This window comes from Tamandua tetradactyla, chromosome 4 (assembly GCF_023851605.1).
Source record: "Tamandua tetradactyla isolate mTamTet1 chromosome 4, mTamTet1.pri, whole genome shotgun sequence".
NCBI classification, from domain to species: domain Eukaryota; kingdom Metazoa; phylum Chordata; class Mammalia; order Pilosa; family Myrmecophagidae; genus Tamandua; species Tamandua tetradactyla.
The window spans coordinates 117,880,107-117,906,775 of NC_135330.1; the positions used below are offsets into that span (position 1 = coordinate 117,880,107).

Genomic DNA, 26,669 nt, shown 5'->3' on the forward strand with positions numbered 1-26,669 from the left:
CCCGAAGTCAGAAGCACCTCTACCTGTTTTCCCTAAATATTTTTACAGTTCTATTTTGCACATTTAGGTCTTTAAACAAGTTGGAATTTGTATTTGTGAATAATGTAAGACAGAGGTTCTACGTCATTTTTTCTCTAAAACCAGTTATCCAGCTGTCCATATTGACCCATCTGTCCTGGCACCACTGATGTGAAGAGCTATTCTGATTTTGGTTCTACACTAAATCTGTCCCAATGATCTACTTATCTACTCCTATACAATCTACTCCTATACAATTTAATTACCACAACTTTAAAATATGTCCTACTATGTTTAGGGAAGGCCCATCCTTCCTTTCCTTTGCTTATTCTCTTCTTAAAAATTGGTTAGTATATTCTGTCTTAGTTTCTAGGGCTGTAATAACAAAGTACCAGAAACTGGGTAACTTAAAACAACAGGAATGCATTGTCTTACAGTTCTGGAGGTTAGAAGTCCAAAATCAAGATGCTAGCAGGGCCACACTCCCTCTGAAGGTGCTGGGAGAGAACACTTCCTTACTCCTGGTGGTTTGCCAGCAATGCTTGGCGCTCCTTAACTTGCAGTTGCAGCACTTCCACCTCTGCCTTCATCATCACATAGCCATCTTCTCTCCATGTCAGTGTCTCTTCCTTCCTTTTTTATAAGGACACCAGTTGTATCAGATTAAGGGACCACCCTACCCCAGGATGACCTCATCTTAATTTAGCTAATCCCATCTGCCATGACCCTATTTCCAAATAAATTCACACCCTCAGGTACTAGAGGTTAGAACTTCAACATACCTTTTGGGGAAATGCAATTCAACCCATAACACATGACCATGGTACAAATTTTGAAGTACATAGTGCAGAATAAGTCTTTCTCTCACTGGTATTCCCCAGCCTCCTCAGAGTCAACCTCATATGTTTTTCCAGAAATATTCTATGCATATATCAGCATATAGTTACATTTTTTACACAAATAGAAAAGCATTCTAAACACACTGTTCTGTCTATTGCTTGTAGTGGCCTGAAGCTGTATGAACCCCATAAAAACATGGTCTTAAATCTAATCCATTCCTGCAGGTATAAATCCATTTAAGTAGGACCTTTTGATAAGGTTATTTCAGTTAAGCTATGACCCAAAACTCAATCACTATGAGTCTTAATCCCATCTTCGAAGTCCTTTATAAGAGAATGAAATTCAGACAGCAGGAGAGAAAGCCACAGGAAGCAAGAACCTACATCAGCAGAACCCAGAAGAGAAAGGTGAGACCAGGAGAGGCCATCACGTGCCTTGCCATGTGACAGAGGGGCCAAAGACTGCGGTAGCCAGTCCCAGAATGCTAAGCTTCAGGGAGAAAGCGCCTTGACTCCTTGATTTGCACTTTCTTTTAGCCTCAAAACTGTAAGCTAATAAATTTCCATTGTTTAGCCCAACTCATTTCACAGTGTTTGCTTGAACAGTCTAGGAAACTAAAACATTGTTTTCTGCATTTAATAGTTATATTACTTTGCAAGCTGCCAGAACAGCTTTTATAATGGAGAATTTAAGAAAGTACAAGTTTACAGTTCTAAGGAAGTGTAAGTGTCCAAATTAAGGCACCAGCAAGAGGTTACCTTCACTCAAGAAAGGTCAATGGGCCAGGAGCACCTCTGTCAGCTGGAAAGTCATGTGGCTGACATCTGCTGGTCCCTTGCTCCTGGCCTCTGTTGCCTTCTGCCTCTGTTCCTGTTGGGGATTCCTTACTTTGCTTCTCCAGGGCTGGCTTTCATCTTTTGGCTTCCCTAGGCTCTCTCCAGGCTCTGGCTTATTTAACACCTCATGGCAATGTCTGCTGGGCTCCAAGCATCTCCAAACATCCACGTGTCTGTTCTCCACATGTCCACATCTGTGTCAACTCTGCTCTGAAGTTTCTGTCGGCTCTAAGACTTCTGTTGTTTCTGTTGGCTCTATCATTTCTGACTCTCTCCAAAATGTTTCCTCTTTTAAAGGACTCTGGTAAACTAATCAAGACCCACCTGGAATGGGTGGAGTCACATCTCCATCTAATAAAAAGGCCACCCCTATAATTGGGCATGCCACATCTCCCTGGAGATTATAATCAAAGATCTCCAACCTACATTATTGAATCAGGATTAAAAGAAACCGTTGCTCCCACAAGATTGGATCAGGATTAAGACATGGCTTTTCTAAGGTATATGATACTTCCAAACTGGCACAGTGGTGTATCATGGAGAGACACGTGGGGTCTTGGAGGTCTTGCCAAAGAGTTTGATTTATTCTGAGTACAATGTGAAGCCTTGGGAGGGTCTTTTTTTTATTTTGTTTTCTTTTTTAAAAATATTTTTATTGAGAAATATCCATACACGTACAGTTCAACAATATTATACAATCAATGACACAATATCATCACATAGTTGTATTTTCTTCCCAATGATCATTTTTATAACATTTGTATCACTCCAGAGAAAGAAATAAAAAGAAAAAAAAGAACTCATGCATTTACCACTTATCCCTACCTTTCATTGACCCACAGTATTTCAATCTACCCAATTTTTACCCTTTGTCTCCCCCTATTATTTATTTATTTTTAATGTTATTATTATTTTTTTATTCATCTGCCCATACCCTGGATAAAGGGAGCAGCAGATACAAGGTTTTCACAATCATATTGTAAAAGCTATATCACTATACAATCATCTTCAAGAATGAAGGCTACTGGGACACAGCTCAACAGTTTCAGGTACTTCCCTCCAGCCACTTTGGGAGGGTAAGATATGATCTAGTTATTGTTGTTTGTTTTTTAAAATCACACTACTGTGTGGAGAAGGGATTGGAAGCAGAGCACAGTGGGAGTAGAAGGACCAAAGAGAAGGATGCAGCAGTGGCCCAGGTGAGAGATGATGCTGGCTGAGATGCAGGCCATGGTGGTAGAAATGGAGAAAAGAGGAAGGGCTTTTGCTGGTTTTAAGGATGTATGTCCCCTAGAAAAGCCATGTTTTAATCTGAATCCCATTTCATAAAGGCAGAATAATCCCTATTCAATACTGTATGTAATTAGATCATCTCCCTGGAAATGTAACCCAATCAAGAGTGTTTGTTAAAATGGATTAGGGGAGATGTGTCTCTACCCATTTGGGTGAGTTTTGATTAGTTTCTGAAATCCTATAAAAGAGGAAATATTTTGGGAGATTCAGAGATTTCTGAGAGAGCAGAGAATGACCTAGCCACAAGAAGCAGAGTCCACCAGCCAGCGACCTTTGGAGATGAAGAAGGAAAATGCCTCCCAGGGAGCTTCATGAAACAGGAAGCCAGGAGAGGAAGCTAGCAGATGACGCTGTGTTCACCACATGTCCTTCCAGCTGAGAGAGAAGCCCTGACTATGATCGCCATGTGCCTTCTCACTTGAGAGAGAAACCCTGAACTTCATCGGCCTTCTTGAATCAAGGTATCTTTCTCTGGATGCCTTTGATTGGACATTTCCATAGACTTGTTTTAATTGGGACATTTTCTCGGCCTTAGAACTGTGAACTAGTAACTTATTAAATTCCCCCTTTGTAAAAACCATTCTGTTTCTGGTATATTGCATTCCAGCAGCTAGCAAACTAGGACAGGGCTCAAGATGTATTTTGGAAATAGACAACAGAACTTGCTTATAAATTAGGTGTAAAGGTGCAAAAGAGGGATAAATTGAGAACAGCTGGGTTTCTGGCCTGAGCAGATGGGTGTCTGGGTAGTGCTGACATTTCCTGGGATGGAAAGGACTGAGATGAGGTGGAGGCTAGTTTGGGAAATTAATAGTTCAATTTTGGACATGTTATGGTTTAATTGTCTATGAGACAACTAAATGAAGATGTCAAATGTGATTTGAACTCCTAAATAATTAAGTACAATAATGAATTATAAACCATTGAGAAAAGTAGAAGTGCATGAGTCCATACTGATAATTAAATAGATAAATAAGGCACTCAGTCAATTAATAGATGGATGGGGAGAAGGGTCTCTTTCTTACAGGGGGCTGACAGGTCAATGTGGAGAGTGTACTGGTGTTGGAAAAGCATCATTTCCAAAACATCTTAGTAAAGTTTGAAGCAAGAAAGATTTATCAATGGATGTTAAATGTAGAGGGAAATCTTGATGAGAAACAGGATAGTCACATAGTCTTAAAGTGTCTCTCCATAGACTGCTTATTAGTTGCAAGAAAGAGGCAAAAAAATGATAATTATACAGCAGAGAAATCAGACAGTGCTTTGATAGTTAAAAATCACCAGTGAGGGACAGATGGGCACTGTGGGCCTCCAGATGTGATGACCTGGGAAGGACACAACCTAAGGAGGCAATGTACCAACAAAGTATATACAACCCGAACCTGATCATGAGAAAATATGTGATAAACCCATATGAGAAATGTTATATTTTTAAAATAGGAGGGAGGATATATTCTCCAAAAATATCGATTAAATAAAAGACAAAGAAAGGCAGTGGAAATTTTACAGATTAAATAAGGCCAAAGAGACATGACAATTAAATGTGATATCTGACCCTAAGTCCTGTACTGAAGGTGAAAATATATATATATATATCACAAAGAACATTTTGGGGTTAACTGAAGTAATTGAAATATGAACAGTCAATTAGATAAAAATATTGTAGCAACATAAAGTTTACTAAGGCTGTAAACTGTGGTTACAATAGTTATATAATACTGCATCCATTAAAACACTGATTTATTTAAGAGTAAAGGGCTGTGATGAACATAAATTACCTCAAATATCCTTAGTAGCATTATTCACAATAAAAAAAAGATAAAAGCAACCAAAGTGTCTGTCAATAGATGACTGCAGAAACAAAATATGGTAAGTCCATACAGTGGAATATTATTCAGACATAAAATGGAATGAAGTTCTGATACACATGACCCCATGGATGAACCTTGAAGACTTGTGTTCTAGTTTGCTAGCTGCCAAATGCAACACACCAGAGACCAATTGGCTTTTTTTTTGTTTTCCGATTGGCTTTTAATAAAAGGGGATTTATTTCATTAGTTCTTCAGAGGAAAGGCAGCTAACTTTCAACTGAAGTTCTTTATTACGTGGGAAGGCACAGGACGATCTCTGCTACCCTTCTCTCCAGGCTTCTGGGTTCCAGCAACTTTCCCCAGGGTGATTCCTTTCTGCATCTCCAAAGGCCTGGGCTGAGTTGCAAGTGCTGAGATGAGGTATGCTGAGCTGCTTGGGCTGTGCTAACTTGAGCTCTCTCATTTAAGCTTCCAGCCAATTAAATCAAACATCATTCATTGCAGCAGGCATGCCTCCTAGCTGACTGCAGATGTACTGAGTAACAGACGATGTTCATGTACCATTGGTTCATGTCCGCAGCAACAGAACTAGGTGCCTTCACCTGACCAGGTTGACAACTGAATCTAACTACCACAACTTCTGTTGAGTGAAATAAGTCAGACACAAAAGGACAAACATGGTGTGAGCTTATTTATATGAAATAATTAGAATATGCAAATTCAGAGTCAGAAACTAGAATACAGGTTACAAGGGGCCAGGTAGGGAACAGGAAGTTCATGTTTAATTGGTGCAGAATTTCTGTTTGGGCTGATGTTTTGTTAATGGATGATGGTGATGGTAGCACACCATTCTGAACATAATTAATAGCACTGAATTATGTATTCCAATATGGTTAAAAGGGAAAATTATGTTGTTTATATGTCACTAGAATAAATTTATTTTAAAAAGCCATAGAACTGTACAACACAAACAGTTAAGCTTAATGTAAACTATGGACTATAGTTAATAATATGACATTATTGTTTCGTCAATTGTAACTAAGGTATCACACTAATGCAAAGTGTTAATTGTAGGGGAAACTGTGTATGAGGTGGTATGTGGGAACTCTGTGCTTTCTTAATGTTTGTTTTCTGTAAACCTGCAACTTCTCTAATAGAAAAATAAAAATAAACCCAAAAAAAGCATGCCTCATACACTTGACTAATCTCATGGTATTTATTTATTATTTGTCTATTTCCCTTAATTTAGTATATTTTCCCTTGAATATTAGTTTTTTTTCCCAGCTATGCTAATTTATACTAAAAGGAAAACAAAAAGGCAAGAGTTTATTGTGGGAATATAATGGTTTGGAGAAAAACACACCTGGGCTCAAGTCCCAGCCCCTGTGTAGGCCTAAGAACACCCTGAATATGTTCAACTCACAAAGTGGAGTTAGGGTTATTTTAAACATTAGCACTAATATATGGAAAGCCCTTGGTGCTTAGGAGATATTCAACAAATAGAGGCAATCCCCATGAAACATCTTCCCAATTAACATCCACCTTTCAGGAGGCCTCTTAATTTTTAATATCCAAAATTCAATGAACAAAAACACAAGAAAATCAATTAATGTATTACCATATCAATAAGTCACAGTGGAAAAACCACATGATCATCTTGATTGATGCAGAAAAAAGCATTTGATAAAATTCAATATTCTTTCTTGATGAAAACACTTCAAAGAATAGGAACAGGAGGTAACATCCTCAAAATGGTAAAGGGAATATATGAAAAACCCGCAGCTAACATCATCTTCAGTGGAGAAAGATGAAAGCTTTCCCTCTAAGATCAAAAACAAGACAAGGATGCCCACTGTCACCATTATTATTCAACATTGTGCTGGAAGTTCTGTGACAAGACAGAGAACTTGTCTTGACAAGTGACAAGAAAAAGAAATAAAAGGATGAAAATCGGAAAGGAAGAAGTAAAACTCTGTTTGCAGATGACATGATACTAAATGTCAAAGATCCCAAAAAAAATCTATAGCAAAGCTACTAGAGCTAATAAATGAGTACAGAAAGTGTTAGGGTACAAAGTCAACACCCCAAAATCAATAGTGTTCTATACACTAGTGATGAGCAACTTGAGGAGGAAATTAAGAAAAAAATTCCATTTACAATAGCAACCAAAAGAATCAAATATTTATGAATAAATTTAAAAATAAAAAAGACCTATGCACAGAAAACTACAAGAAATTGCTCATAGAAATCATGGAAGACCTAAATAAATGGAAAGGCATACCATGTTCATGGACTGGAAGACTAAATATAGTTAAGATGTCAATTCTACCCAAATTGATTTATAGTTCCAATGCAATATCAATTAAAATCTCAAAAACTTACTTTGCTGAAATAGAAAAAACAATAACCAAATCTATTTGGAAGGGCAGGTTGCCCCAAATAGCTAAAATATCTTGAAAAAGAAAAATGAAGTGGGAGGTCTCACACTACCTAACTTTAAACCATGTTATGAGGCTATAGTGGCCAAAAAAGCATAGTTCTGGCATAAAGGCAGATATATTGACCAATGAAATAGAATTCAGTGTTCATAAATAGACCCTCTCATCTATGGGCAATTGATCTTTGATAAGGCAGTCAAGCCAACTCACCTGGGACAAAGCAGCTTCTTCAATAAATGTTGTTTAGAGAACTGGATATCCATATGCAAAAAAATGGAAAAGGATCCATATCTCACACCCTATACAAACATTAATTCAAAATGGATCAAATACCTAAACATTATAGATAAGACCATAAAACTTTTAGAAGAAAATGTAGGGCAATATCTTATAAATCTTGTAATGAGAGATAGTTTCCTAGACCTTACATCCAAAGCACAAGCAATGAAAAAAGAAACAGATAAATGGCATCTCCTCAAAATTAAACACTTTTATGCATCAAAGAACTTTGTCAGGAAAGTAAAAGGGCAGCCTACACAATGGGAGACAATACTTGGAAACTGCATATCTGATAAGGGTTTGGTATCCAGAATATATAAAGAGCTTCTACAGCTCAACAACAAAAAGGCAAACAACCCAATTTAAAAATGGGCAAAAGACATGAACAGACACTTTTCAGTAGAGAATATACAGATGACTAAATGGCACATGAAAAGATGCTCAATTTTACTGGCTACTAGGGAAATGCAAATCATAACCAGAATGAGATATCATCTCACACCCACTAGAGTGGCCATTATCAAAAAAAACAGAAAATGACAAGTGCTGAAGAAGATGTGGAGAAAGAGGCACACTTATCCACTGTTGGTTCATGTGTCAGCTTGGCCAGGTGATGGTGCACAGTTTTCTAGTCAAGCCAGCACTAGCCTATCTGTTGCTGTGAGGACATTTCATGAACTTAAATAACGAGCATGTTGGTTGCATCCACGGCTGATTACACCTGCAGCCAGCTAAGGGGAGTGTCTTCTGTAATGGTGACAATCTAATCACCCAAAGACTTTTAAGGAGAATTCAGAAGAGAGAATCTCTCTTTCCCATTTCAACCAGCCAACCTTTCCTGGGAGTTCATTGAGGACTTTCACTGAAGCTGCCAGTTCATGGCCTGACCTACAGATTTTGGACTCTTATGTCCCCATGGTTGCATGAGATATTTTTATAAATTTCATATTTACAGATATCTCCTACTGGTTCTGTTTCTCTAGAGAGCCCTGACTAATACAGCTTGGCACCAGGAGAGGTTTTCAAGACACAATTTTAAAAATGAGTTTCTACAATTGGTTTTCTACTCTGATTAGACCCAAAGGCACTAATGACTCTGTTTTCAAAACTCAAGGTGGCACTGATAGTCTATGGGGTGAGTTGCAAAATAGAGGGGTATGCAAAATATCACCATTTGATTCTGCAAATTGTATGTTTATATAAGACAAGGCTCTGGGTGAGAGCGTTTTTGACACTTTAACAGAGTTTTGTGGAGTTAAAAGGTGTGGTGATGTTGGCTGGTTGTTTCTAGAGATGCTGAATATAGTTATAAAAGAAAAGGATGAGATGAAGGCTTCAAATTTGAAACTTAAGTGCCCTATGAAAGATGTAAAAGTTTCTATGTATGTCCTGAAAGAAAAACTTATTTCCTGTAGTTGCAGATTTGAAAGTTCTGAAAATCAGACCCAGAGTCTCACTGTTAGAGTAGCAGATTTACAATGTAAACCGAAATCTCAACCTTGCAGTGTGTCTGCTGTTAAAGTGAGAGCACTGATTGGAAAGGAGTAGGATCCTGAAAAATGGATGGTGACATATGGATTGATAATGATGACTGTGGAGACATTGAAACCTTAGATTATGCTGAGTCTTTTCTAGACATACCTGCAATGGTCTGCCCTGAGGACATAGCCACTCCACCTCTAGCCTCAATGAGGAAAGAGCTACCTGAGGTCGACCCTGCCTTCAGGAAATGGTTTCATGACCTCCAGTCTTCCCTGTGGAGTTGGCCATCCAACATTTACCTGAAGAGATAAACCCTTCAGTGTCTGCGAGGCACATAACTCCCTCCCATGAGGAAACACCCCCTGCTTCCCTGCCTGGAGTGATCAATCCTATTTCACCAGATGAAACTGCAGAGGAATAGCCTGAAGCAATTGGCTTGAAAGCCACTCCTAATTCTTTTCATGACCCACCCTCATCACCCCTCTTTACTTCCAGACCTATAACTAGAAAAGTTATAAAATTAAAAGTTATGAAGTACCAATAGGCCCCAAAGGTGAGGTACAAAGTGTTACCCATGAGGAGGTCCACTACACCCCAAAAGAACTGCATGATGTTTCCAATTTATATAGACAGAAATCAGGGGAATAGGTGTGGGAAAGAATATGAAGGCTGGGGGATAATGGTGAAAGGAATATAAAGCTGGATCAGGCTGAATTTATTGATATAGGCCCACTAAGCAGAGATTCTGCATTCAGTGTTATAGCTCGAGGGGTTAGAAAGGGCATTAACAGTTTGTTTGGGTGGTTGCCTGAAACATGGAGCAAAAGGTGGCCAATATTACCTGAGGTTGAAATGCCAGAACTGCCCTGGTATAATGGAGATGAGTTGACCCAAAGGCTTAGAGGGATTGTAATCATGGAAGGCCTGCTCGCACACCCCGGGAATATCCAGAGAACACACCTATTACCAGAACTGTGAGAAATAAATTTGTGAGACTAACTCCATTATCCCTGAAGGGCTCTGTAGTTGCACTTCTCTGTAGGTCAGATATTACTGTGGGGAACTGCTGTGACTGAACTGGAATCCTTAAACACAACAGCGATGACTGGATCCCAAATTGGCAGAAGTGGCAGTACTTAATCACCAAATACAAAGTGGACATGGCTACCATAATGGACAGCAGACTCAAAGCACGAGTCAAAATGCTCTGACTCACAGAGACCTATGGTGTTGGCTAGTAGATCATGGGGTACCTAGAAGTATAATAGGTGGGTAGTCTACTGCATTATTCTTTGAGCTGTATAATCAGAAGAGTTCAAGGCCATGTGAACAGAAGTCTAACTTGAATTTAAAACAGAGAGTCACAGCCTCTTAATCAATTCCCAGACTTAAGACAGTTTACAGACACAAAGCCCCATGAATGAGGGAGAGGCCAAGTCCCTTTGGGGAAGGACCCTGTTATACTGCCATAAATTTATTCTGTTAATCTTTCTTCCAGCTTTCCCCCAAGGAGAACTACAGACTTTTACCAGGTAACTGTGCATTGGGGAAAAAGAAATGATCAGATATTTCGGGGATAGTAAGACACTGGTTCAGAAGTGACATTAATTCTAGGGGACACAAAACATCACTCTGGTCCACCAGTCACTGTGCTGCTTATGGAGGTCAGGGGATCAAAGGGATTTTAGCTCAGGTTCATCTTACATGGGTCCAGCAGATCCCCAGACCCATTTTGTAGTAATTTCCCCAGTTCCAGAATGCATAATTGGAATAGACATACTGAGCAACTGGAAGAATCTCCACATTGGCTCTCTGACTCATGGGGTAAGGGCTATTATGGTATGAAAGGCCAAATGGAAGCCACTAGAACTGCCCTACTTAGCAAAATAGTAAATCAGAAGCAATACCGAATCCTGGAGGGATTGCAGAGATTAGTGCCACTCTTAAGCACTGGAAGGATGCAGATGTGGTGATTCCCCACACATCCCCATTTCCTATTTGAAGCCTGTGCAGAAAACAGATGGGTCTTAGAGGATGATAGTAGATTATTACAAACTCAACCAGGTGGTGACCACAATTGCAGCTGCTATTCCAGATGTGGATCATTGCTTGAACAAATCAACACATCACCAGGTACCTGATATGCAGCTATTGATCTGGCAAATGTGTTTCTCTCAATAGCTATTAGTAAGGACCACCAGAAATAGTTTTCATTCAGCTGGCAGGGACAGCAGTATACCTTCACTGTCCTGCATCAGGGTATATCATCTCTCCAGCTCTATGTCACACTTCTGTCTGCAGATAACTTGATCATTTCACCCTCCCACAAGACATCACACTGGACCATTATATTGATGATATCATGTTCATTGGCCTAGTGAGCAACAAGTATAAACTACTCTAGACTTATTGGTAAGGCATTTGTGTGTCAGAGGATAGGAGATAAATAGAACATTAAGACAGGGGTCTTTCATCTCAGTGAAATTTCTAGGTCACCAGTGGTGTGGGGCATATCGAGATATCCCTTCTAAGGTGAAAGATAAGCTGTTGCATCTGACCCCTCCTATGACCAAAAAAGAAGCACAACACCTATTTTGTCTCTTTGGATTTTGGAGACAAGGTATTCCTCATTTGGGTGTGCTACTCTGGCCCATTTATCAAGTGACCAGAAAAGCAGCTTGTTTTGAGTGGGGACCTGAACAAGAGGAGATTCTGTGACAGGTCCAGGCTGCTGTACAACCTTCTCTGCTACTTGGACCATATTATTCAGCAGATCCAATGGTCCTGGAAGTGTCAGTGGCAAATAGAGATGCTGTCTGGAGCCTTTGGCAGGCCCCTGTAGGAGAATCTCAATGCAGGCCCTTAGAATTTTGGAGTAAGGTCTTGCCATACTCTACAGATAACTACTCTCCTTTTGAGAAACAGCTTTTGACCTGCTACTGGGCCTCAGTAGAGACTGAATGCTTAACCATGGGCCACCAAGTTACCATGAGACTTGAGTTGCCTATCATGAGCTGGATGTTCTCGATAAACTATACCATAAAGTTGGGCGTGCACACCAGCACTCCATCATAAAATGGAAATGATATGTATTAGATAGGGCCACAGCAGGTCCTGAAAGCACAAGTAAAGTACATAAGGAAGTGGCCCAAATGCCCATGTCCCCAACTCCTACTACATTACCTTCTCTTTCCCAGACCAGAGGTATGGCCTCTTAAGGAATTCCTTATAGTCAGTTGACTGTGGAAGAGAAAACTAGGGCCTGGTTTACAGACTATTCTGCACAATATGCAGGGACCACCTGAAAGTGGACAGTTGCAGCACTGCAGCCCCCTTTTTGGATGTCCCTGAAGATGAGGGTAAATTCTCCCACTGAGAGGAACTTCGAGCAGTGCACCTGGCTGTTCGTTTTGCTTGGAAGGAGAACTAGTGGGAGGTGCATTTATACACTGACTCCTGGGCTGTTGTTGCTAATGGTTTGACTGGATGATTAGGGACTTAGAAGGCACATGTTTGGAAGATTGGTGACCTTTTTGAGTGGGCAAAAAGCATGAAGATATTTGTGTCCTATGTGAATGCACACCAGAGGGTGACTTCAGCAAAGGAAGGTTTTAATAATCAAGTAGATAAGATGACCCATTCTGTGGATACCAGTCAGCCTCTTTCTCCAGCAGCTCCTGTCATTGCCCAATGGGTTCATGAACAAAGTGGTCATGGTGCTAAGGATGGAGGTTATGCATGGGCTCAGCAACATGGACTTCCACTCACCAAGGCTGACTTGGCTATGGTCACTGCTAAGTACCCAATCTGCAGCAGCAGAGACCCATTCTCAGCCCCAGATATTACACCATTACCCAAGGTGATCAGCCTGCTACATGGTGGCAGGTTGATTATATTGGACCACTTCCATCATAGAAGGGGCAGCAATTTGTTCTAACTGGAATAGACACTATTCTGGATATGGGTTTGCCTGTCCTGCATGCAATTCTTCTGCCAAAACTGCCATCTATGGACTTACAGAATGCTTTATCCATCATCATGGCATTTCATCCAACATTGCTTCTAATCAAGGAGACTACTTAACAGCAAATGAAGCATGGGAATGAGCACATGCTCATGGAATTCTCTAGTCTTACCATGTTCCCATCATCCAGAGGCAGCTGGGTTGATAGATGGTGGAATGGCCTTTTAAAAACCCAATTATGTTGCCAACTAGATGGCAATACCTTGCAAAGCTGGGGCAGTGTTTTCCAGGAGACTGTGTATGCTCTGAATCAGCATCCAAGCTATGGTGCTGTTTCTCCCATAGCCAGGATTCACAAGTCCAGGAATCACAGGGTGGAAATGGGAGTGGCACCACTCACTATTACCCCTAGTGATCCACTAGGAAAATTTTTTGTTCCTGTCCCTGAAACCTTAAGCTCTGCTGACATACAAGTTTTAGGTCCAGAAAGAGGAGTGCTCCTTCCAGGGAAAACAACAATGATTCCATTGAACTGGAATCTAAGACTGCCACCTGGTTGCTTTGAGTTACTCACACCCCTGAATTAAAAGGCAAAGAATCTTTGTACAGACTTTGGACTCTTATGTCCCCACAGATGCCTGAGACACTTTAATAAATCTTATATTAATGGATATCTCCTGTTGGTTTTCTTTCTCTAGAGAACCCTGACTGATACAGTGAGAATGTAAAATGGTACAACCATTCTTGAAGGCAGCTTGATGGTTCCTCAAGAAGCTAAGTACAGAATTGCCATATGACTCAGCAATCCTATTACCCAGTAATCCAGTTCCTCTGGATTGCTTCAGAGGAACTGAAGGCAAGGATGCAAACGGACATTTTTACACCAATGTTTATAGCAGCGTCATTTATGATTGCCAAGAGATAGAAACAGCCTAAATGTCCATCAAAGGACAAGTAGCTAATTAAACTGTGGTATATACATACAATGGAATATTACGCAGCTGTGAAACAGAATAAAATCATGAAGCATGTAACAACATTATGCTGAGTGAAATTAGCCAGAAATAAAAGAACAAATACTGTATAGTCTAATATGAGCTAACATTACTGAGTGAACTTTGAGAGTGAAAATAAGACACAGGTTTTCTTCTGTCTGATGTTCCTTTTATCCAGGGTATGGACAGATGAGTAAAAAATGAATAAATAAATAATAGAGGGAGATAAAGGATAAAAATTGGGTAGATTGAAATACTGTGGGTCAATGAGAGGAAGGGGTAAGGGGTACAGGACATATGAGTTCTTCTTTCTTCATTTTTTGGAGTGGTGCAAATGTTTTGAAAATGATCATGGTGAAGAATACACAACTATGTGATGATATTGTGAACCACTGATTGTATAATATGGTTAGACTGTGTGTATGTGTATATTCCTCAATAAAAATGTTTTTTGAAAAAGTATGCAGGGTGCTCGCTTCGGCGGCACATATACTAAAATTGGAACAATACAGAGAAGATGAGCATGGCCCCTGCGCAAGGATGACATGCAAATTCATGAAGCGTTTCATATTTAAGAAAAAAAAAGTATGTAGGTTAACAGGAGATAGAAAGAAGGTAGAGACTGGGTATTTGGTGCTGAAGGAATACAGATTGTGCAACAAGACTGATTATAAAAAAAAAAAAAGCAAAAGAAAATCAATGAATACAGGTATCAACCACAATAATGTTTTTGGTCAGAATTTTATATAGGGGAAATTTATATTTACACCCCTGAAACACAACCCACTATATATATATATATATATATATATATATATATATATATATATTATATTATATATAATATATATATATATATCTTTTTTTTTTTTTTTTTTTTTTTGCATGAGCAGGCACTGGAAATTGAACCCTGGTCTCTGGCATGGCAGGTGAGAACTCTGCCACTGAGCCACCATGGCCCACCCCAACCTACTATATTTTAAACACATAAATAAAGTCTCATGAAACACAGCAATTATAATGCTTAGAACGTCTGAATGGCGTGTAGAAATTCTGTAAAGCATGTTCAGTGTCAGCAAAAAGGGTGACAACATCACACCATACAACACAACCGTCAACAGCCATATTGTATATTGGTGTTTTAAGCATTCTACATCCTAACATTATAGTTTATTACTTATAAATACATGTTTTACTCTTTAATTAGGTTTAGGAAATTGATTGGTGGATGTATGTATTCTAATTTTTTCCATTTAAAATAATGGAATGGTTTGGTTAGCATTTTCAGGCTGAAGTTCTGATATTCAGGAACAGACTGTTAAAGAGTCACCTGAGAGAGTCAGCATGCTTCTCCCCATCCTTAGAGGACAAGGGGCACATACATCTGCATCAAAAGGCTGCCCTTCCCAACTTGGAGCACAGTCAGGTGCTTGTAGTCATTTCTCTCCTTCTGAAGTTCTTGTCACCTCATGCCCTGCAGGGGTCAACTGTCATCCCTTTGGTCGCCCCATTCTTGCACACCCTTCTAGGCTGTGCCTCCTGTCTTTTGAGGCAGAGCCCACCTCTCACAGCAGAAAGCAGACATGCCTGACACTGGCTCCTCCAGTCTGCTGACAGGTGGGCCAGAGAAGCGACTCAGACTCCATCACCTGCAAACAGGATAAGGGAGCGCTTGGGTTCCCTCCTGACAATGGACAACCATGGCAGATGCATTCAGTTCTTGGAGGCAGCAGGGGCTCTGCTTCTAGCCCAACATCCAACACCCATGTTGGGGGCCTGGCAGTGGATCCTGCAGCAGGGTCAATTTGCCTTCACTACAGGGTTCTGTGGCAGAGCTGGGTGCTTGCTGTAGCTACCTGAGCAGCTTCCAACCAGGTGCTCCAGTGCTCCTGGAGGTGCTGTGAATTGTCCAATGTCTTGTTGGTAAATTCTATGTCTGCTTCATCAGCCAGAGTTGGTTGCTTTCGCTTGCCACTGTGAACTCTGACTGATAAGAGGCACTTGTACTTTCTTGGCTAAAAAGGGGATTCCTTTATGCTGTCTTACACCAATTCAGGCCTCAACTGAGTTAATTTTTTGTATCCCATGTCCTTGGCCAATGGCCAAGGCCACTGTGCACAGAATGGCCTCCCAGGCCCTGATGGTATTATACCTTCAGTCCCACCACCTACCCAGCTTCCATCTCCCATTTTTAGATCTCAAGAAATTGACCACCTTTCCAGTTACCATCACCAAAATGCCCCAGTATGGACGTGCGCATGCTTGCCCCCATCCTCCCCCAGGGGCTCCTTGGAGCCTGAGGTTTTCCAGCTGCTTTGCTGCAGAGTGTGGGAAAGGAGATTAAAAAAAAAAAAGAGAGAGAGAGAGAAGGGAGTACAAGATTGAAAATCTTCCTAGTGGGTTTGTCCCTTATTTTATCAACACTGGTGTGCTGCTCTCTGCCAAAAATCAGACCACATCTGTCTTCACCCTGGGCTGACACAGGACAATTCAGACCCCACAGATCTGGGGAATCCTTAGTGGCCTCCCCCAGCCATCCTGGAACCCCCAGAAACCCAAAGCTGCTGAACAGACAAGCTCAGGATGGGTCTCTAACCATGACACTAACCAATTTCGAAAACACATTAGTGCCACCTCCTCGGTCCACTGGGTCTCTGTGCTCTGGGCATTTTCCTTCAGTAGGGCTGTGGCTGAGAAGACTGATGCCTTTCCCAGAAGCGTCTCCACATTAATTACATATGTGGTCTGCTGAAGGAGACTCACCAAGACTCTGGCCTACCCCACTCCCTAGAGCCTAGGATTCCTAGACCAACATTCTCCTCTTTTCCAGGGAGCTCTTTGGTAACGTGCCTTATCCCACTGACGTACCGCAATTTCCTTTGATGTGATTTTGTAATCCAATGGGAAAACTCCTCTCAACATGGCCGAGGGAGTCACAGGAAACCAGCACCCCCCGTCGCGGGCCACTGAGGCCAATTCCCATGATGGGTGGCATCCGCTGTTGTCATCATCCACTGTGAGAACAGGGGCTCCCTTGTCTCCCCTTGGAGCTCCTCTTTCGCCCATGAATATAGCATTCTTTGGGAATGTATGTTTTTCTAGGCAAAGAGTGAGAAGATACGACCTCTAGAATCATGACCAACCAAAGTGTGTCAGAGCTTTGCCCTCTAAGAAGTGACTATTCTCCTCAAAAGTTTTGGGTGTCTCTGTCCTGCAGGACCTGTCTTGAGGACCTGTGGCTCCTGTTGAGGCTGGTCTGCCCCACGTCTATGACATCTTACCACCCCCTGGACTGTTCTAAGAGAGGCCAGACAGAGGATAGGTTGGGGGAACTGGAGCAACACACAGCCACCTGTGAGACCCAAAGGCCACAAAGCACAATCCAAGTCCAACTCAGCCCATGACCCAACAGTTCTTTCATGTAGTTGGAAGTGAAGACGAATGGCCCTGAAAATGCTCTGGCCTCTTTTTTTATGACCCCCCCCCCCCAAAAAAAGTCTCTTCTATTTTCCTCTCTCAACACCAAGCCATGGTATTTGGGAGATGTAAGCATCAAAGACTGGTCCCAACCCCTCATTTTACAGTCAGGGAGAAGGTCAAAGGCAAAAAGCAGAAGGTCAAGAAAAGACACAGTATAGGCATTCATTTAAGGACTCTTTGACCCAGTGTGATACCCAGCATGTGGCATAAAGGAGGAAAAGAGCTGGAAAATTCCCGAAGGCTGATCCTGCAATTTTTCTGAGTTCTTCCCAATGCACATCTAGTCCAATGTCCAGAATAGATAGAAAACAGACCCTTGGCCAATTGATTCTGGAGTCCAGCTATGAGGCTCATACTTACCAAGAGCTCCCCAAACACCCTGATCTCCTCAGAGCTGCTCAGGCCCTGATGTAGACCAGGGTTCCCAAAATCAGGGCATTTCTAATGAAAATCTGAACCTCATTTAAACCATCTGCTAGATCTCTGCAACAACCTCTTTTTCAGCTTCCCTCCTATTGAGAAAACACCATGCCCCTGTTTCTCTCCACTTTGGAAGCGGCAGAGCTTGTTCTGTGTCTACAATCCCTGTCTACTCTCTGACACCTAGGCTCTCCTCTCCCACAAGGTGGGCAAACCAGAGCCTCTAGAATTGGTTGGTGGAAAATGCCAAGTGGGAACTGTCAGGACAGGGTCCATGCAAATTGTACCCTGGAGGTGATGGCACAGGAACCACCAGGCTCGATGGAGCCAAGAGGGGGAGGGCAATATCACCTTTTATGAGGCAGGTATATAGGAGCTTAGCAATGGCCCCAAAAGATGTCCACATGCTTTAGCCCTTGGAACCTGTGACTATGTGAACTTATATGGCAAAAGGGACTTGGAAGGTGTGGTTGAATTAAGGACTTTCAGATGGGGAGATGATCCTCGATGATCTGGATGGGCCCAATGTCATCACAGGGGTCCTTATAAGGGGGAGACAGGAGGGTCACAGTCAAAAGGAGATGGGGTGATGGAAGCAAAGTTCAAGAATGCAGAAGCTGATCTTTCCCTGAAGCCTCCAGAAGAATGTACCCCACCCAGCACCTTAATTTTTAGACTTCTGATTTCCAGAATTGTATTAAGAGAATAAATTTGTAGTGTGTGTGTGTGTGTGTGTGTGTGTGTGTGTTTTAGCCACTAAATTTGAGGTAATTTGCCCCAGGAATAGTGAGAACCTAATAGGAAGGACTGAAGGATTCCCAGGAGCAAGGGAGAGAACTGGAAGTAGCCGCACAGATCATTCGGCACTGGGTGATTTGGCTAGGGGGCATTTGGCAGCAAGTTAACAACAACAACAACAAAAATTCAGCTAGTTTACATACACAAGATGTCCAAGGGCAGGGTGGTTCTGGCTTGGTTGGTTTGGCAGCAACCTGATGCTGCCAAAGGTACTGATTCCATCCCTCCATATTGCTCTCTCAGTCACAAGATGGTCTCTGACGTTCCAGGAGTCACACCACTGACCAGACACAAGAAAGAAGCCATGTCACCTTTGGGTCTAAACAGTATGAGAAAAGCTTTACCAAGACCCCCTCCCTCCCTTCGCCTGCCAGCCAGGACCTCGCCTCACATCGGCCTCATTGGCCCAACTTGCATCATGTGTCCATGCTTCCACCAGTCACTGGCACACAGTATGGGGCTATCATATTTGGAACAGGCTATTCAGGACTCACCTGGCCTGTACTATGGGTCTTAGCTTCCACCAATCACTGACACACAGGGTGGGACACTATGCTGGGCTTCAGCCAATCAGGACCCTCCAGACTTGCACCACGTGTCCATGCTTTGATCAGTCACTGCTTGCAGGGTGGGGTACCATGACGTACCAAAAGCATCTGGCTGTTGGGTAAGAGCAGACACCAGAGCCAAGTTAGCAAGGAGAGGGGCTGAGTCCGTGTGGGTAGGCATGAGATGCACTACACCATGACCCAGAAGCGTTTCTGGCTGTTCTGCTCGACAGCTCTGGAGTTGCCTTCTCTGGGTTCACCCGGCCTTTGTCCTTCGGGTAAGGAAGAGAATGACCGGCCAGCCTCTTTGGGCCCGTGTGAGCCGTGGAACCCCCATCCAGCCATGCCGGCACCTGAGCTCTCTCTCACCTGGCCCATTGCCTGCACCTACTGTTGGGAACCCTAACAGAATCACAGGGGCTGGTTTCAACTACCCCGCTTGTAGGTTACGTGGGCAGCCACTTGAGATGGGCAGTAGCTGAGGCTGAGTGTGGCAGGCCCATCCTGTCCCCCGCCAGCCGCAGGCAGTGTCTTTTCTCAGCCCGCTCACGGGAGTGAACAGCCCGAGGTCTTCTGCAGTGTAGCCTTCTCTCCCTCGCTGTGCTGCTCCCCTCCCGAAAGGCGCCATGGCATCTGTCCCTTGGGCAGTTGTTTCTTGCCCTTGCCTCTCTTCTTCCTCCACCTTACTCTCCCTGTCCCATCCGTGATAGTAGAGGAAGATGTGCAGGGAAAGAAAAAAACTTAGAAAAACTGGAGGTGCGAGAGAGGAAGGAAAAAGGAAGACAAATAAATGCAATATTTGGATCCTGGATCAAGAACAGGACAGAGTGGAAAATCTGATGAAAGGCAAGTAGAGTCTCTAGATAGTCAATAGTGTTTTACTAATGTGAATGTTTTGGTGTTGATGAAATGTACAGGATTATGTAAGGTGTTAACACCAGAGGAAGCCAGAGTTTTGGGGAGCTCTCCTACTATCTTTACAATTTTCCTGTAAAGGAAAATTTCCTGTAAAGGACATGCCCCTCTCCCCAAAAAAAGTCAATTAAATAAAGGAAAAGAAAATAGTGCCCAATCAGCCAGATTCCAGCTCCCTGCTTCCTTGTTTTCCCCCTTGGCCAGGGGGACTCCAACCCTAAAACCAGTTCTCTCCAGAGACACAAGAAATTTAGAACAATGCCAAAGCTTCTGTGCTATACAGTTTCTGGGGATGCTGATAAGTACTTGGTGGGAAAGGGGAAGAAAGAAGGGGGAAAATATATATGAGAATTTTCACGGTTGAAAAGGTTTACCTGCAGGACATCTTGAAACTACTAATAGCCTCTTATGTTTTGTAACTCTCTGTGCCATTTTGAATCTGTTCTGTACCCCAGAACAGCCATGTTTTAATCCTGATTCAGTCTTGTGTGGGATCCATTTATTTTCATCTTGATTCAATATTGTAGGATGGAAATTTTGATTAGGCTATCTCCATGGAGATGTGGCGTGCCCAGTTGTGGGTGTGGCCTTTGGGTTAGATGGAGATGTGACTCCCCCCATTCCAGGAGGGTCTTGATTAGTTTACTGGAATTCTTTGAAAAAAGGAACATTTTGGAGAGAGCTCAGAGCAAAGCTGACAAAGAGCAGATGTGGATGCTTGGAGGGCAGTTGCTTCAGAGCTGACAAAGCCGACATGAGACCCAGATGTTTGGAGGTGTGGGGCCCAGTGGACAATACTGTGTGCCTTCCCATGAGATGCTGAGCAGGCCAGAACCCAGAGCTGTGTCCTAGGGGAGTTAAGTGATTGCCTGCAGATGCCAGTTGAGGAACTCTCACAGGAAACAGAGGCTGAAAGCAACAGAGCTCAGGAACAAGGGACCAGCAGATTCCAGCCATATGCTTTCTCAGCTGACAGGTGTTCCAGACCCATTGGCCTTCCTTGAACTAAGATATCTTTTCCTGGATGCCTTAGTTTGGACATTTTTATAGGCCTAAACTGTATACTTACAACTTGTTAAATATCTTTTTAAGAGCCATTCCATTTCTGGTATATTACATTCCGGTGGCTTAACAAACTAATACACTCCCCAGGAAGGAGCTATATCATGGGGTGTTTCCCAGAAAGGTATTTGATAAAGTACCTTTCTTGCTCAAGTCACTGCAGAATTAGTTCCACCCGCCAGTGGGGAGCCAGCCACTAGCCTGATACTCTGGCCCCCATGTCAGGTTGATCTTGCTGCTTTTCCTTCCCAGTTCTGCCCAGTGGTGCCGTCCCAGACCCAGGCCACACCCTGCATCTCACCAAGAGACCCGGGTCTGCATCCTGCTGCATTAGCAAGCTGCCGAGAACCCTGTCCCTCTGTTCTTACAAGGACCTCATTTAAGTCATATATCCAATTCTGTGAGGGAGGAAATAGTCCTCATTTTGCAGACAGGGGAACTGAAGCTCAGAGAGGTGAAGGCATCTGCTCCAGTGCACCCAGCCGTCTGCCAATGAGGCTGTGCCTTAACCTCCCTGTCCATTCCCCTCCAATGCCCGCTGACCCCTCCCCCGCTCCCTTCCTGGGTGTCTGCGCTTTTACACACCTGGATTCGCCCTCCAGTTGGCGTTGCTCAGGCCACCAGCCAGGACTTCCTGTGACTTTGCTGTTTGCTGATAGGGAGCAACAGGGAGCCACTGTCCTTGCTGTTCCCACACCCGTGGCCAGATGAGCGTGCCCCACCCAAGAGTCCCGGCCTCACCCAACTGGCCCCCACCCCCACCCCAGTTGCAGGTCACCTGCTGGCCCTCACCCCGGGCTATGAGCAGAGGCAGGACAAGACAGGGCATGAGGAGGAAAAAGAGGGGAGAAGTAGCAAGAAGACAGATTCACAGCCAGGCACCTGAGATGGACCCAGAGGGGGGCAAAAGGAGGGCAAGGACTGCAGGCGTGTCACAGCCCAGTGTTCGCCCTCGTGTCCCAGGCCTCGTGCAACGACCCCTCTGTTCTGGGCACTGGGAACTCAGCACAGAGGCGTCCACTGCCCCCAGCCACCAAACCTTCCTTCCCACCTGCTCTCCTTTAAGCAACCCAACTGATCACGAGTCACATCAGAACATGCCTTGCAGACATTAGAGCTAAGGATTTGGGGCTGAGGTGACACAGTGCCATGGCATCAGCCAATCTGTTAACCAGCGCTGACCTCAAAGCCTCCTAAAGGCTTTTGTGCGCCACATGTTTGCCTTGAAAAGCAATCCTATACAAAGGCACTGGCCTTTCTGTGAGGCTTACTTTGAATTGTATTAAAATGGTGATACATTCCCTTTCCCTTTATAGCCCATCCCAGAGCGATACACATCCCAGAAACTCACACCCCTCAAGGAAGAACGGGTAGCCTGCAGCCGATTGTCGGAAGGAGTTTTACAATTCAAAAGTTATTACTGTTTGTTCCTCAGGGGCTTCTTTTCAAGTGTAAGTAGTACCACATTTAATGTTAAAATAAATGCACAATGAATAACCGAATGAAAAGTCTGACGTCACTGAACAATTAGAAAAAAAGACTTTAAAAACACTCCTTTATTTAATTAAACAACCGTACTTCAGAATTGTTGCAACCTTGGCATGGCTGCTAAAGTTTCTGGGGAATTAAAGGAACAGGAAAGAAATGACCTCAGTGTGGCTGACCCCACAGTGTCTAGCAGAACAGTCTCCAGAATGGACATTTTTTTATTGCCAGGTGCCTAGGGCTTGCTAAGCCACGGCTGCTCATTCACAGTCATTCACTCAGTGAGCATTTAAGGAGCTCTTTTCCTGGCCATTCTCTATCACATCCCTCGTTTTAATTTTTTCATGACGCTTGTCACTCATCAAAATTACTTTTCATCTAGTTGAATGTTGTGTCTGTCTCCCCACTAGAATGCAAACCCCAAGGGAGCGGGGGATGTGTTGGTCTTGCTCACGACTGAATCTCCAGAACCTGGAAGAATGCTGGCACAAGTCGGAGCTCTGGGAATACTGTCAAATGGATGTGCCAGGGCTCTGTACCTGATACTGGGAAAGCAGGGAGTCTGCCCTGATTCCCCAGACTGAATCCCCATGAGCCAGGCCCAGACCAATTCAGCACTGTCATCATCATCTTCTGTCCTCATTGCGGGGCAGTGTGATGCCGGACCACCCAAGTTGAAGTCCTGGCATGGATGTGAAAGATCTACATGTCAGACAAGTTACTTAACCCTTCTGTGCCTCCCATGTAAAATGGGAGAGTAAGGAACTCCATTTGTCAATTGAATTAACATATGTGAAACACATAAACACTTGATAAGCATTAGTTGTTATCATCATTATTATTATTTGATCAGGGCCAGCCCCAGGTCAAACCATCTCCAAATCCCTACCACCCTCGCCATCATCACTGGTCTGGTCTCGTATCATATTCGGCCCTATATGATGGAGATCTCTGGGTCCCTAAGCTCTCGCCAGCTTTTTGGAGCCTCCCTCTACCCCCACCCCCAGGACCACCTTCCAACCATGCTTCAGAATGGCATCCCCACTTGTGATGGTTGGGTTCTGGTATCAGCTTGGCCAAGTAATGATGCCCCATTGTCTGGTCAGCAAGCACTGTCCTGACCATTGCTGGAAGAATATTTCATGGCTGGGTGGCTGGGTGATAAACAGAAGGCTGTTGTAATAAATCATCAGTCAGTTGATTGCATCTGTGGCTGCTTACACCTGCAATCAACTAAAATGTGTCTCCCATTAATGACATAATTCAATCAGTTGAAGTCTTTTAAGGAAGAAGAGAAACTCTTTCATTGCTTCTTGAGCCAGCGAGACTCTCCTGTGGAGTTCATCCAGACCCTTCATCAGAGCTTCCAGCTTCACAGCCTGCCCTGGGGATTTTGGACTCTTCCATTCCCACAGTTGCATGAGATACCTTTATAAATCTCATAATTACAGATTTCTCCTGTTGGGTCTGTTTCTTTAGAGAACCCTGGCTAATATACCACCCAATACCCTCTTATTGTCCCTCCACCTAATAGGCTCCATCCCCAGGCCTGAAGCTTAAAAAACTGATTAACCAAACTGTCATCTCCCTTAACAAAATAGACCCTGGGACCTCCAGAGTTGGAGCTACCTTTACTTTGTGTCCTCAGCTGGAACATTCTTCCCTCTGTACTCTCAGGTCTACTCACTTTTCAAGTCGCTGTGTAGATGCCACCTCCCCTAAGAAGTCTGCCCTGATTCCCCAGTCTGACTCCCCAACAGCTGGGCCCGGACCATCTCACCAGCCAATAGTCCCACCAGCAAGCACAGTGCCGGCATGGAATGCCCTTCAGTTCCTATTTGTTCTGCTGTTAAACTGAAATTTACTTTGATCTCCATGCTCAAATGATGGGTTTCTTTGCTCCTCATTGGAAATTCAGCTGCTGAAGTATCATTGTAAAATAGATTTCTGTGAAACATGAAAAAATGAAAAGCTTATGGGAAAAATAGATTTTCCTCTCCTTTGGGCCCCCTGTGGCACCAAGGCTCTGCTTGCAAATCTCTCCACGCCCAGTTGCTGCCCTGAGAGATTTTTAGGGAATGAAAATAGTATGCACTGGGCTGGGCTGAGCTCTTCTGGCTGGGGGCATGCTAAACCCACAATGTCATTTGTGAGGCTGAGTTTCCATGAGACGTTTCCTAGTCTTAAATACTGTCTTAAACAGCAGTGAGATGAAAAGACAGGCCCTCTTTGTAGGATGTTCTCTAACTCTTGCCATACCCAACATGGGGATGGATGCCAACCAGATTATAAACAGCTCAAGAGGGCCTAGCACTGTGCCAAAAGTTCAATAGATTCTGATCGAGGCAGTAATTGGTCTAACCTACTACAATGCTGGGGCAGTGAGGGATGCTGGGAAAACTGTCAAATTTCCCTGAAGAGAAGCTGAGAGAAAGGGCCTCCTAGAAAGTAGCAGTGAGAACAGCAAGGGACCAGAAGATCTCTGAACTAAGGGTAGTCTTTAAAGGATCTTTTAAGACCCCAGCCTTATCCTAGTCCAAGCTCTTTTAAATATGCTGCATATTTAATCTTGATTTTAAATTGTTGATGAAACATTCATTAATTAAAATTTTGATTTTGAATGTCATTTAAATAAGTAAATGATTAGTTAAACAAATGTTAAATAGCAAAGAATTTATTACCCTTGAAAAATATTAAAATGTGGTCAATATTTTAAAAGTAAAACTGATGTGAGACTGAAATAAAATAGAAATGCAGTAAAATGCTAAACAGTTGTTAAGGAAGCTCTAAGTGATTTTTATTTCTTTATACCTTTCTATTTTTTTAAATTTCTACCATAAATATGTATCATTTTATATCATAAAATCACTTTTTAACAGACTTATTGAGGTATAATTGACATATAAAAAGCTGTACATATTTATGTGTAATTTTGCTAACTTTTAGCAAATATAAACATCTGTGAAACCATCACCACAATCAAGACAAAGAACATATCTCCCTACCTCTCACCATACACAAAAATGAACCCAAAATAGATCAAAGACCTAAATGTAAAACCTAAAACTATGAAACTCTCAGAAGAAAACATAGGTGTAAATCTTCATAGCCTTGGATTAGATGATGAATTCTTAGACTTTACACAAAAAGCATAAGCAACAGAAGAAAATAGTAAATTAGACTTCATCGAAATTATAAATTAAGTTTCAAAGAACTCTTATCTGAGAAGTAAAAAGGCAAACCAGAGAATGGAAGAAAGTATTTGCCAATCATATCTCTGATAAAGGTCTGGTATCCAGAATATATAAAATACATATACAACTGAACAACAGAAAGACAAATACCCCAATTAAAAATGGGCAAAGGATTTGGATAGACATTTTTCCAAAGAGGGTATGCAAATGAATACAATAAGCATGTGAAAATATGTGCAATATCGTGATTCATTAAGGGCATAGGTTGCAACCTCCTACCTACATAGGTGGCTAGAAAAAACAAGACAGATAACAGCAGGTGTTGGCAAGAATGTAGAGAAAATGGACATTTACGCTGTATCCAGTTTTTGACGATTACAAACAAATTTGTTGTGAACGTTTGCATACAAATCTTTCATTTCTCTTGGGCAAATACCTAGGAGTAAAATCGTGGGGTCATACTTGGTAGTTGTAAGTTTTACTTTTTTAGGAACTGCAACTTATTTTTTCATCCATTTTACTATCTCCTCAGCAATGTATGCCAGTTCCAGTTCCTCTACTTCCTTGCCAAAACTTGGTATGGTCAGTCTTTTTTTATTTTAGCCCTTCTAATAGGTAGTGCATGATTTTAATTTGCATTTCCCACATGGATAGTGACAATCATCTTATGCACTTATTTGCCATCAGCATATGTTATTTGATAAAGTGTCCATTCAAATCTTTTTCCTATTTTTATTAGGTTATTTACATATTCTGGACTCAAGTTCTTTTGAGATACCTGATCTACAGGGAACAGATGCTTCACACCAGC

The 26,669-nt window shown here is 42.5% G+C and overlaps 2 long non-coding RNA genes and 1 other non-coding gene across 3 annotated transcripts in view; 2 read left to right on the forward strand and 1 right to left on the reverse strand.

Moving 5' to 3' along the window:
* The window catches only part of LOC143679302 (uncharacterized), a 30,631-nt gene extending 11,320 nt beyond the window's left edge, over positions 1 to 19,311 (reverse strand). The window contains exons 1-2 of the long non-coding RNA XR_013173636.1: positions 19,036 to 19,311; positions 18,798 to 18,934 (exon numbers count right to left, since the gene is read on the reverse strand). This is a non-coding gene — a long non-coding RNA (uncharacterized LOC143679302). The remainder of the gene's footprint in view (positions 1 to 18,797; positions 18,935 to 19,035) is intronic.
* Positions 14,425 to 14,531, forward strand: LOC143681781 (U6 spliceosomal RNA). Its single transcript, XR_013174841.1, has one exon. It is a non-coding gene; the product is annotated as a U6 spliceosomal RNA (small nuclear RNA).
* On the forward strand, positions 19,265 to 23,486 carry LOC143679301 (uncharacterized). Its single transcript, XR_013173635.1, has 3 exons — positions 19,265 to 19,480; positions 22,496 to 22,630; positions 23,075 to 23,486. It is a non-coding gene; the product is annotated as an uncharacterized LOC143679301 (long non-coding RNA).
* The last annotated feature ends 3,183 nt before the right edge of the window (positions 23,487 to 26,669 follow it).